Here is a 13,636-nt window from a genome sequence, read left to right as displayed (position 1 = left end):
TAATGAACCAAGATTAGATGCAAGTTATAAATTACTGACAGCAAGGATATAAATCACTTTTTAACATGTTTTCAGAGGAACAGAAAACAGAGAGGGACATTCGTGTGAGTGCACATGGCAGGAGACAAGATATTTCAATTTCATAGATTATTGCAAACTTTCTGCCTCCCTATCCATTGTAACATATACATATTGTACATAATATAATGCAATATAATATATTTTATATATTAGTATTAATTCTATTCACACAACTTCTCTCACCCCTTGAAGATGCTTTCAGTAGTTGTTTTGTTCCTTACATACCAGTGACATCCCCTAAATGCCAGGAGAGTTGCTGCCTCACAGCGCCAGGGACCCGGGTTCCATCCCGACTACGGGTGCTGTCTGTACGTAGTTTGTACCTTCTCCCCCTGACCTGCGTGGGTTTTCCCCGAGATCTTCGGTTTCCTCCCACACTCCCAAGACGTACTGGTTTGTTAGGTTAATCGGCTTGGTTATAAATGTAAACTTGTCCCTAGTGTGTGTAGGGCAGCGTTAATGTGCGGGGATCGCTGGTCGGCGCGGACCCGGTGGGCCGAGGGGCTGTATCTCCAAAGCTAAAACTGACCTCTTGAACCCTCACACAAACCGACCCTGCAAGGATACATTTTCCATCTGTTGGCCTCCACACGTCAGGATAACTTTCCTCAAGTTCAGTGACAACCAAGGGAATTAACTCACTGTTTCATGTGAATGATACCGTGTAACAAACCCATACAAAGTGCCGCAGTTGGTTTGGCGTGACGGAGCACTTCCATCACGGGTTGCCAACCTAGAGTTGCCAACTGTCCCAAATTAGCCGGGACATCTGGTAAATTGGGCTCAATTGGTTTGTCCTGCACGGGACCGCCCTTGTCCCATATTAGGCCCGGGGGGGGGGGGTGCGCTGTAGGCCCCGACGCTGTAGGCCCCGCGACAGTTTAGGTCCCAACACTGTAGGTTTCCGTCATTTTAGCTCAGACAGTCTCGGTCCCAAATACGGGACAGGGTGACGTCACCGCCCCGCGCCCCACGTGACCTCACCCAGCCAGCGGCCACGTGCTCCCGCTCCACCAACGGTGGCCACCAGGACTGGGAACGGTTAACGCAACCACCGTTAAGCGTCGCCCGGGCCTCCTGGTCTACACTATCTGGGCCTATAGTGTCCTGGCCTACACTATCTGGGTCTATAGTGTCCGGGCCTACAGTGTCCGGGCCTACACTATCTGGGCCTACAGTGTCCGGGCCTACAGCGCCCCCCGGGCCTAATAAGGGCGGTCACGTACGGGACAAACCAATTTAGCCCAATATACGGGATGTCCCGGCTAATACGGGACGGTTGGCAACCCTAGTCGAGACCCTTCTTCAGACTGTGAATCAGGGGAGCGGGAGACAGGAAATATGGAAGGGTAAGGTGTGAAAATTACAGTTCACACACCATACCCATCCACATCTCTATCATCCCTCTCCCCGAACTCTCAGTCAGAAGAAGGGTCTCAACCTGAATCATCGCCCGTTCCTTCTCTCCAGAGAGGCTGCCTGTCCCACTGAGTTACTCCAGCAATGTGTAACATGACATCCCAGCCCATACATTCTACGCCACAACTGATGGGAGGCAAGCATCCCAAATACAGTATTCAAATGCGCTGCCACTTTCAGGGATTCAGGGCCACTTTCAGAGATTTATAGATTTGAACCCAAAGGTCCCTCTGTTTATCAAGACCCCCCATCGCTCTACCATTTACTCGAATGTCCGAACATTTTTTGCCTCCTAAAATGTTTCACATTGAACTTGTCAGAATTAAATTCCATTTTCCCAAGGAGTGTCCCGACCCAAAACGTCATCCATCCCTTTTCTCCAGAGATGCTGCCCAAGCCGCTGAGTTACTCCAGCACTTTGTGCCTACTTTCCATTTTCACATTGGTCGGCCGAACCTTTACAGCTGTTCGATAGCGTAGCAAAATATTGAAACTGCTTCTTTATCTTCCTCACTCTGTGGTTAATGGAAGGCAGTCACAAAATGCTGGAGTAACTCAGCGGGTCAGGCAGCATATCATATCATATCATATCATATCATATATATACAGCCGGAAACAGGCCTTTTCGGCCCTCCAAGTCCGTGCCGCCCAGTGATCCCCGTATATTAACACTATCCTACACCCACTAGGGACAATTTTTTTTAAACATTTTACCCAGCCAATTAACCTACATACCTGTACGTCTTTGGAGTGTGGGAGGAAACCGAAGATCTCGGAGTAAACCCACGCAGGTCACGGGGAGAACGTACAAACTCCTTACAGTGCAGCACCCGTAGTCAGGATCGAACCTGAGTCTCCGGCGCTGCATTCGCTGTAAAGCAGCAACTCTACCGCTGCGCTACCGTGCCGCCCTAAAGAAGCATCTCGGGAGAGAAGGAATGGGTGACATTTCGGGTTGAGACCTCATTGAAACGTACCGCATAGTGAAAGGCTTGGATAGAGTGGATGTGGAGAGGATGTTTCCACTGGTGGGAGAGTCTAGGACTAGAGGTCATAGCCTCAGAATTAAAGGACGTTCCTTTAGGAAGGAGATGAGGAGGAATTTCTTTAGTCAGAGGGTGGTAAATCTGTTGAATTCATTGGCACAGAAGGCTGTGGAGGCCAAGTCAAAGGATATTTTTAAGGTAGAGATAGATAGATTCTTTCAGTCTGAAGAAGGGTCTCGACCCGAAACATCACCCATTTCTTCTTTCCCGAGATGCTGCTTGACCCACTGAGTTCCTTCAGCATTTTGTGTCTACCTTCGATTTAAACCAGCATCTGCAGTTCTTTCCTACTCACTCTATGGTGAGGCTGGGCAAAAATACAATAAACATTCTGGGAAATGTTGGAAAACAAACTTGTGGTTTATTGCAAAGTTGGTTGGATTTGACACCATGTGGTGGGTGGGGATAGTGAAAAAGCTCAATCAATAATTGGGCGGCAGTGGGGTTGCTGCTGTACAGCACTTGCAGCACCGGGGACCCAGGTTCGATCCTGACTACGGGTGCTGTCTGTTTGGAGTTTGTACGTTCTCCCCATGACCCGCGAGGGTTTTGCCCGAGATCTTCAGTTCGAAGACGTACAGGTTTGTGGGATCATTGGTTCGGTGTATGTGTAAATCGTCCCGTGTGTGTGTGTGTAGGGTAGTGTCAAAGTGCAGGGATCGCTGGTCGCCGCGGACTCAGTGGACTGAAGGGCCTGTTTCCACGCTGTCTCTGAACAATTCCTAGTCGGTCTGCTCAACCTCCCTCAGGCTGCCAGTAAACCCTGTGTAGCACACTGTGCGTCTGTTTTCAACTGAATTCTTATCAAATTTCAAGAATCTATAAAGCAACGAGTTCCAGGAACTTGAGCAGGTTCCTAGTTGACTGATGGAGGGGAACCTGCATATTTAGTTCTGGCTGCGCTCAGTTCAATTTTACCATAAACATCCAGGACGTTGACAGATTCTGTTGTAAGAAATCTGCTGCGTGTACAAATTGGATTGTTCTATCTGGGACAATTGACAATAAAACACTCTTGATGTCCATTGACTCTTGGATTTCTCCGTGGTTTGGTCCCTGATCTGTGAGACCACATCTGGAGCATTGTGTGCAGTTTTGGTCCCCTAATTTGAGGAAGGACGTCCATGCTATTGAGGCAGTGCAGCGTAGGTTCACGAGCTTAATCCCTGGGATGGAGGAACTGTCATATGTGGAAAGATTGGAAAGACTGGGCTTGTATTCACTGGAGTTTAGAAGGATGAGAGGGGATCTTATAGAGACATATAAAATCATAAAAGGACTAGACAAGCTAGATGCAGGAAAAATGTTCCCAATGTTGGGGGAAGTCCAGAACCAGGGGACAGTCTAAGAATAAAGGGTAGGCCATTTAAAACTGAGGTGAGAAGAAACTTTTTCACCCAGAGAGATGTGAATTTGTGGAATTCTCTGCCACAGAGGGCAGTGGAGGCCAATTCACTGGATGAATTTAAAAGAGAGTTAGATAGAGCTAAGGGATATGGGGAGAAGGCAGGCACGGGTTACTGATTGTGGCTGATCAGCCATGATCACAATGAATGGCGGTGCTAGCTCGAAGGGCCAAATTGTCTCCTCCTGCACCTATTTTCTATGTTTCTATGTCCTTCGTTGGTTGTTGCTGGCTTAGCCAATTCATCCCAGCAATGTATGGCAACATGGGATAAGTCAAGGGGCCATGAGCATTATTGCCATCTACAGATCTCCTTATACACACGTACGGTATTTGTCACAGAGCGAGGTGCAGTGAAATTCATTTTTGTGCACAGTTCAGTACAAGTATCACTATATATAAGCACTTAGATATTCCTGCTGATTTGACCTTGAATTTGGCAATACCAAAGGATGGTACGCTCCCACACCCACGCAGACTCGCAAATGCAAATCATCCCCGAGAATGGATTCAACGACTTTATTCATTCAGATCAGCGCATCCAGGACAGGGATAGACAAATGAAGTCTGATGAAGGGTCTCGACCCAAAACATCACCTAATCCTTTTCTCCAGAGATGCTGCCTGACCCTCATGAGTCATAAAGTCATAAGTGCTAGGAGCAGAATTAAGCCATTCGGCCCATCAAGTCTACTCTGCCACTCAATCATGGTTGATCTATCTCCCCCTCCTAACTCCATTCTCCTGCCTTCTCCCCATAATCCCTGACACCCGTAATAATCAAGAACCCATCTATCTTTGCCTTAAAAATATCCATTGACTTGGCCTCCACAGCCTTTTGTGGCAAAGAATTCCATGGAATCTGACGTGGTCACGGGGAGAATGTACAAACACCGCACGGACAGCACCCGTAGTTGGGATGGAACCCGGGTCTCTGGCGCTGCAAGCGCTGTAAGGCAGCAACTCTACCGCTGTGCCACCGTGCCGCCCTATATTTTGCTGTTAGCATTGGTGCAGAACTGTTGAAATTGGCTCTGCTGCTTGTTCTATACCAAGCTCTGCTCTTAATCCATTGAAGTCATTACAGATGGACACAAAATGCTGGAGCAACTCAGCGGGACAGGCAACATCTCTGGAGAGAAGGAATGGGTGATGTTTCGGGTCAAGACCCTTCTTCAGACTGATGTCAGGGGAGTGGGCGGTACAGAGATAAAATGTAGTCGGAGACAGGAAGACTGGTCGGAGAACTGGGAAAGGGGAGGGGATGGAGAGAGAGGGAAAGCAAGGGCTACTTGAAGTTAGAGAAGTCATTGCAGAGTTGCTCAAGAAATCGTTGATCGAATATTCACCATTATGTAATCAGGCAAATTCAATTGTCTTTACATTGAAGGAGGTCCAGGCCCCATTTTGAAAGTTCCTCATTTTGCACCAAGTTGAGGTATTTCATAATCTCTACTAGGGTTGCTAACTGTTCCGTATTAGCCGGGACATCCCGTATTTTGGGCTAAATTAGTTTGTCCTGTACGGGACCGCCCTTGTCCCGTATTATAGTAGGGTTGCCACCTTCCTCACTCCCATTTACGGGACAAAGGGTGACGTCACCGCCCTGCGCCCCACGTGACCTCACCCAGCCAGCGGCCATGTGCTCCCGCTCCACCAATGGCTGCCGCCATTGGTGGAGCGGGAGCACGTGGACGCTGGCCGGGTGAGGTCACGTGGGGCACGGGGCGGTGACGTCACCCTTTGTCCCTTATTTGGGAGTGAGGAAGTTGGCAACCCTAAATTCTCTACATTCAATTGCCGCCCCATGTTCTGATTATTTCCACAAATAATTTATATTTCTCTTCCAATTTCTGCAGCGTGTTTTCTTTTTCTTTTCTTTTTTTCTTTTTCTGTCACATTCTTTGCTTGGATGGAGACAACTTTCAGACGGTTTCCCAAAACCTCTGCAAAAATACTGGTACACGTCAAAGGTCGTAAATGAGAGGAGCAGAATTAGGCCACTCGGCCCATTAAGTCTACTCCGCATTCAGTCATGGCTGATCTATCTCTCCCTCCCTCCTAACCCCATTCTCCTGCTGTATCTCAAAACTAAACTAAACTTTAAGGGCTCTAAGGAAAAGAATACTTGGACAACGTCGACCCATTCATATTGCGCAAGTCACCAAGGCTTGTTTGACGGCAGCTTCCTATCACAAGGATGTTGCAAAGGAGCCCAAGGTCAACTGGTCCATGGAAGCCATGGGCCAAGCCATTGACTACATGAAGTGTCACAACTTGGACATACAGTATATTCTCATAAGGTCATGAGTGGTAGGTGTAGAATTAGGCCTTTCGGCCCATCAAGTCTACTCCTCCATTCGATCGTGGCTGATCTATCTCTCCTAACCCCATTACCCTGCCTTCTCCCCATAACCCGTACTAATCAAATATCTATCTATATCTGCCTTAAAAATATCCATTGACTCGGCCTCCACAGCCTTGTGTATGACACACTGTGCAAACACCGAGGCCTGACCCACTCCTGGAACCTTAAGATAAATGTTGATGCACTGTAAACACACACATATAAATACTGACCCATTCCCGGGACCACATATTAAGATTGGTGTATTCAGAGGATACCCTCCCATATAAATCCCATAGTTGGAAATCTGTGGAATTCTCTGCCTCAGAAGGCAGTGGAGGCCAATTCCCTGGATGCTTTCAAGGGAGAGCTGGATGGAGCTCTTAAAGATGGCGGAGTCAGGGGGTATGGGGAGAAGGCAGGAACGGGGTACTGATTGAGAATGATCAGCCATGATCACATTGAATGGTGGTGCTGGCTTGAAGGGCCAAATGGCCTACTCCTGCACCTGTTGTCTATTGTCTATAAACGCCTTTTACATGCCTGGACCCATGCATAAACAATGTCACACTTCACAAGTTCATATGTGATAGGAGCAGAATTAGGCCATTGACTCTACACCGCCATTCAATCATGGCTGATCTATCTCTCCCTCTTCAGTCTGAAGAAGGGTCTCGACCTGAAACGTCGCCCATTCCTTCTCTCCTGAGATGCTGCCTGTCCCGCTGGGTTACTCCAGCATTTTGTGAATAAATACCTTCGATTTGTACCAGCATCTGCAGTTATTTTCTTACACTATCTCTCCCTCCTAACCCCATTCTCCTGCATTCTCCCCATAACCCCTGACACCCGTACCAACCAAGAATCTCTCTATCTCTGCCTTGAAAATATCCATTGACTTGACCTCCACAGCCTTCTGCGGCCATGAATTCCACAGACTCACCGCCCTCCGACCAACTTCTGGGACCCCCCCCCCCCCCCCCGTGTGAACGCTGCCGAGCTCCCGGGACCCTGTGTTCACACCGCCACACTCGCTGATCCCAGTGCACTCTCGGGACCCTCGTGCAAACACTGTTGCACTCCCAGGGACACCCAGTGTAAATGCTTCTGGAACCTCCCATGTAAACACTAGTAAAGACAAGTCAACTAGGTTAGAGCATGGGGAGGGGGGGATTTTGAGGTAATAAACCAGTTTAAAATTTGTTTTTTGGATAGAAAGTCATGGGTAGGAATGGGTGAGCCTCACAAGTTGGCAGGCTGTAAGTACTAGGGACACCGCATTACATCTAGATAGTCTATTGTATTACTTCTATTCCCTAGCGTTTGAGGCCCTCTGAGAGGGCGCTGTAAACTGTTTATGTCTGTGTTGTTAGGTTTGTGTGGTATTGTGTGTTCTTTTTTAGTACCTGCACTGATGTACAGCACTTTGGTCAACGTGGGTTTTGTTTAAATGTGATGCACAAATAAAATTGACTTGACTATTGCCGTTAACAGGCGACTGAACCATCCTACCACAACCAGAGAGCAGTGCTGAACTACTATCTACCTCGTTGGTGACCCTGGGACTATCATCCTTGACCGGTCTTTGCTGGCTCTACCTTGCGACAAACATCATCCCCTTATCATGTATCTACACACTGTGGACGGCTCGATTGTAATCATGTATTGTCTTTCTGCTGCAACGACAACAAGATTTTCACTGTACCTTGGTACAGGTGACAATAAACGAAACTGAACTTTATTACTGGATATGAAGTTAGTTATTTGTCCTACAGCATACGGGTGTACAGGTAGTTTAGATAGTACTTTGGTACTGGTTTGCTTGGTACAGCACTTTGCACTTATCCTGGTGTTTTAGGACAAGCACTTTGTTTTTACAACAGTAAAATCATATCAACATCATTTGGCTGAGGGGGTTTCCAGGTTTAAATATCAGCATGGGAAAGGAGGGGGATATAAAGACTTCGGACTATCCTTGATCGGACTTTGCTGGCTTTACCTTGCAACAAACGTTATTCCCTTACCTTGTATCTATCTGTACACTGTAAATGGCTCGATTGTAATCGTGTACTGTCTTTCTGCTTGGGAAAACAGGGTCTGAAGAAGGGTCTCGACCTGAAACGTCCCCCATTCCTTCTCTCCCGAGATGCTGCCTGACCCGCTGAGTTACTCCAGCATTTGGGGTCTACTCTCTTTCTGCCGACTGGTTTGCACGCAACAAAAGCTTTTCACTGTACCTCGGTACACGTGACAATAAACTCAATTGAACAAGGACATGGTTGATGAAATGTAATGTAGGAAATGTGAGGTCATCCACTCCGGCATGGAATAGTAAAGCAGAATATCTATGAAATGGTAAAAGATTAGACAGTGTTGATGTTTACAGGGAACTGAGGTACTGCGTACACAGCAGACACTTTTTGACAGTGAGGATAGGCTTTGGAGTACAGGATCGTACCCTGAGATTTAGATTTTTTAGATTTAGAGATACAGCGCAGAAACAGGCCCTTCGGCCCACCGGGTCCGCGCCGCCCAGCGATCCCCGCACACTAACACCGTCCTACACACACTGGGGACAATTTTTACATTTGCCCAGCCAATTAACCTACATACCTGTACGCCTTTGGAGTGTGGGAGGAAACCGAAGATCTCGGAGAAAACCCACGCAGGTCACGGGGAGAACGTACAAACTCCGTGCAGACGGTGCCCGTAGTCAGGATCGAACCTGAGTCTCCAGCGCTGCATTCGCTGTAAGGCAGCAACTCTACTGCTGCGCCACCGTGCTGCCCGAGCCCATGGTTAAATGGGCAGAGCAAGGCAGATGGAGATTAATCTTATGTGAGAACGTGATGCTCTAACCGAAGTTAGACACAAAAAGCTGGAGTAACTCAGCGGGACAGGCAGCATCTCTGGAGAGAAGGAATGGGTGACGCTTCGGGTCATAGAAACATAGAAAATAGGTGCAGGAGGAGGCCATTTGGCCCTTTGAGCCAACACCGCCATTCATTGTGATCATGGCTGACCATCCTCACTCTGTAACTTGTGCCTGCCTTCTCCCCATATCCCTTGATTCCGTTAGCCCCTTCACCTTGAACTTTTGTCCTCTGGTCCTCGATTCGCCTACTCTGGGCAAGAGACTCTGTGCATCTACCCGATCAATTCCTCTCATGGTTTTACACACAGTTGGCACTGACCCTCTCCGACCCACCACCTCTAACCCCGGCACCCTGGGGAAAAGGAGTCATCGCGACTGACCGTACCCTGCAGGTACCCGCACTGCCAGGCAGCTGGTCACGATGCCCTCGGTGTGCAGGAAGGAACTGCAGATGCTGGTTTACACTGAGGATAGACACAAACACGCTGCAGTAACTCAGTGGGTCAGGCACCATGCACTGAAGATAGACACAAAATGCCGGAGTAACTCAGTGGGTCAGGCACCATGCACTGAAGATAGACACAAAATGCCGGAGTAACTCAGTGGGTCAGGCACCATGCACTGAAGATAGACACAGAATGCTGGAGTAACTCAGCGGGTCAGGCAACGTACACTGAAGATAGACACAGAATGCTGGAGTAACTCAGTGGGTCAGGCAACGTACACTGAAGATAGACACAGAATGCTGGAGTAACTCAGTGGGTCAGGCAACATACACTGAAGATAGACACAGAATGCTGGAGTAACTCAGTGGGTCAGGCAACGTACACTGAAGATAGACACAGAATGCTGGAGTAACTCAGTGGGTCAGGCAACGTACACTGAAGATAGACACAGAATGCTGGAGTAACTCAGTGAGTCAGGCAACGTGCACTGAAGATAGACACAGAATGCTGGAGTAACTCAGTGGGTCAGGCAACGTGCACTGAAGATAGACACAAAATGGAGTAACTCAGAAGGTCAGACAACATACACTGAAGGTAAACACAGAATGCTGGAGTAACTCAGTGAGTCAGGCAACCTACACTGAAGGTAGACACAGAATGCTGGAGTAACTGAAGAGGCTCAGAAAACATACACTGAAGGTAGACACAAAATGCTGGAGTAACTCAGTTTACTGGCGGTCCCGGGCACCGAGGGTTTAGTCAATGCTTGGGAGTAACAGCCGCCTGTGTCCCGCTGAGTTACTCCAGCATTTTTGTGTCTGTCTTCTCGCTGCAAGCCCCGGGGTCGGCGGGTTGTGATTCCCATTCCACGCCAGACCGGCTCTTGTGTTTGTGACGGCTCTTCCCAGTGTAGGTGGGTCGCAGAATTAACTAACTGTCCCGGGCAATCACCCCGTGTGACCCATCTCCACAAGGTTGCTGTGCGGGAAGGAACTGCAGATGCTGCTTTAAACCCAAGACAAGACACTAAATGCTGGAGTAACTCAGCGGGACAGGCAGCATCTCTGGAGAGAAGGAATGGGTGATGTTTCGGGTCGAAACCCTTCTACAGACTCGTATCTGATCTTCTCAACCCGAAACATCACCCCATTCCTTCTCTCCAGAGATGCTGCCTGACCCGCTGAGTTACTCCAGCATGTTGTGTCTTGTCTTGGGTTTAAAGCAGCATCTGCAGTTCCTTCCTACACAAAGTATCTTTCAGTCTGAAGAAGGGTCTCGACCAGAAACATCACCCCATTCCTTCTCTCCAGAGATGCTGCCCGTCCCGCTGAGTTACTCCAGCACTTTGTGTCTTGTCTTGGGTTTAAAGCAGCATCTGCAGTTCCTTCCTACGCAAAGTATCTTTCAGTCTGAAGAAGGGTCTCGACCTGAAACGTCACCTCTCCAGAGATGCTGCCGACCCGCTGAATTACTCCAGCATTTTGTGTCTTGTCCTGGGTTTAAAGCAGCATCTGCAGTTCCTTCCTACACAAAGTATCTTCCAGCATCTCAGGAGAGAAGGAATGGTTTCTCTTTGAGCGTTTATCTTGAAAAACCCATCTTTCTTTAAGATGGGAAAAACGACAAACATTTAAAGTTGTGTCGGATGGGAACCGCGTGTGTCTACCTTCAGACCGAAGGCAGACACAAAATGCTGGAGTAACTCAGCGGGTCAGGCAGCATCTCTGGAGAGAAGGAATGCGTGAGGTTTCGGGTCGAGACCCTTCCTCAGACTGAGAGTCAGGGGAGAGGGAGACACAGAGATAAGGAAGTGCAAGGTGTGAGAACGAGACAAAACGCAATGCAGATCAAGGAAAATGTAGTGTAGGAAAATAACTGCAGATGCCGGTACAAATCGAAGGTATTTATTCACAAAATGCTGGAGTAACTCAGCAGGTCAGGCAGCATCTCAGGAGAGAAGGAATGGGTGACGTTTCAGGTCGAGACCCTTCTTCAGACTGAGGTGAGAAGGGTCTCAACCCAAAACGTCACCCATTCCTTCTCTCCTGAGATGCTGCCTGACCCGCTGAGTTACTCCAGCATTTTGTGAAGGAAAATGTAGAATAGCTGGAAAAATAGGATAGCAAAACATTTAAATTCAAATCGATTTAATGGGATTTGGGTTTTTTTGGGAAATAAAGGCTGTTTTATTTAACACAAAAAAAAGGTTGACTTACCCAAGTCATGCCGTTTTTATTTTCTGTTCTTGTAGTAAAAGGCAAGGATGAAATGAAACAAAAGGCTGTTTCAGCTTCGCGTTGCGGGCGGGTCGTTCGGATGCTGGGAGATGTGTACACAGAAGCAGAGGGGCAAGCGGGCTGGGCAAGGAGGCGCTGCACTTTGTGGCCGATCCTGTCGGAGCATTGCCCCTGTATGTGTGTGTCCCAGTCCCACCCAGCCCGCTGCAGCGGCCCGGGCTCCTCTCCTCTCCTCTCCCCTCCCCTCCTCTCCTCTCCCCTCTCCTCCTCTCCTCTCCTCTCCTCGCTCGCTGGCCGGCTTGGCAACTTTTGGCGAGTAGTTTGAAGCGCCGCCCTCCTCTCCTCTCTCTCTATCCCCTCCTCCCCTCCTCTCCTCTCCCCTCCCCTCCCCTCCTCCCCTCCTCTCCTCTCCCCTCTCCTCTCCTCTCCTCTCCTCTCCTCCCTCACCTCTCCTCTCCTCCCCTCCTCTCCCCACCCCTCCTCTCCTCTCCTCTCCCCTCCCCTCCCCTCCCCACCCCTCCTCTCCTCGCTCGCTGGCCGGCTTGGCAACTTTTGGCGAGTGGTTTGAAGCGCCGCCCTCCTCTCCTCTCTCTCTATCCCCTCCTCTCTCACTCCTCTCTTCTCCCCTCCTCTCTCACTCCTCTCTTCTCCCCTCCTCTCTCTCCCCCACCCTCATCTCTCCCCCTCCCTCTCTCCCCCTCCCTCTCCCCCTCCCTCTTTCCTCCTGTCTCTCTCCTCCTGTCTCTCCCCTCCTGTCTCTCCCCCTCCTCTCTCTCTCTCCCTCACCTCTCTCTCCCCTCCTCTTCTCCCCTCTTTCTCTCTCCCATCCCCTACTCTCCCCCTCCCCTCTTTCTCTGCCCACCCTCCTCTCTCTCCCCTCCTCTTCTCCCCTCTTTCTCTCTCTCTTTCCCCTCCTCTTCTCTCCCCTCCTCTCTCTCCCTCACCCTCCTCTTCTCCCCCTCCTTTCTCTCCCCCCTTTCTCTCCTCCCCCTCCTTTCTCTCCTCCCCCTCTCTCACCCTCCTCCTTTCTCTCCCCACATCTCTCTCTTTCCATTTCACAGAAACTCCGCCTTTGCGTAGTCTTTCCAAGAAATTCAAACCATGGGTTTCACTTTCGTAGACGTCACTGCACTGAGCTGCTTTTCAAAACCTAACGCATGGGTCTGCTGGCATTTGCGCGGCACAGAACCAAGAAAGAACATCATCTTGTGTCTTTAATGCTGAGGGGAGGACGTGTAGAGCCGGCGAGGGACCTGGACAAGTGCAGGAAGGAACTGCAGATGTTGGTTTACACCGAAGATAAGACCCAAAACGCTGGAGTAACTCAGCGGGTCAGGCAGCATCTCTGGAGAGTAGGAACTGGTGGCGTTTCGGGTCGAAACCCTTCTTCAGACTCTGCCTTGGCCTCCCTGCTCTTGTATCCCATATCTTGGGTAATGAAGGCAAGCCTTTACCGGACATGACACGGAGCCTGAAGCGTGCTCCCCAGCCGAAACCGCTCCTCTACATTCCCTATCCACCTGACCTGCTGAGAAGCCGTCTTTCCAAGATTGAATTCAATTGCATTCTTCACTGTCACGTGTGACAAGCCACAGTGAAATTCTTTGCTAAGATAGACACAAAAAAAGCTAGAGTAACTCAGCGGGACAGGCAGCATCTCTGGAGAGAAGTTTTGGGTCGAGACCCTTCTTCATTAAGATTATTAAGGGGTTGGACATTTATCCACATTATATTGCATCTGCCATGCATTTGCCCACTCGCCTAATCTATCCAAGTCACTC

General features: G+C 49.2%; 1 protein-coding gene across 3 annotated transcripts in view; it reads right to left on the bottom strand.

Annotated features, from left to right (window-relative positions):
* The window catches only part of LOC144611346 (suppressor of cytokine signaling 1-like), a 54,349-nt gene extending 42,267 nt beyond the window's left edge, over positions 1 to 12,082 (bottom strand). For all 3 annotated transcript variants that reach the window (XR_013549510.1, XM_078430416.1, XM_078430415.1), the window contains exon 1: positions 11,835 to 12,082. The gene's annotated coding sequence lies outside the window, so the exon portion shown is untranslated. The remainder of the gene's footprint in view (positions 1 to 11,834) is intronic.
* Between the last annotated feature and the right edge of the window lie 1,554 nt (positions 12,083 to 13,636).

Source organism: Rhinoraja longicauda, chromosome 40 (genome assembly GCF_053455715.1).
Source record: "Rhinoraja longicauda isolate Sanriku21f chromosome 40, sRhiLon1.1, whole genome shotgun sequence".
Classification (NCBI taxonomy): Eukaryota; Metazoa; Chordata; class Chondrichthyes; order Rajiformes; family Arhynchobatidae; genus Rhinoraja; species Rhinoraja longicauda.
The sequence above is the reverse complement of the archived record's forward strand: the minus strand, read 5'-3'. Positions and strand labels throughout refer to the sequence as shown.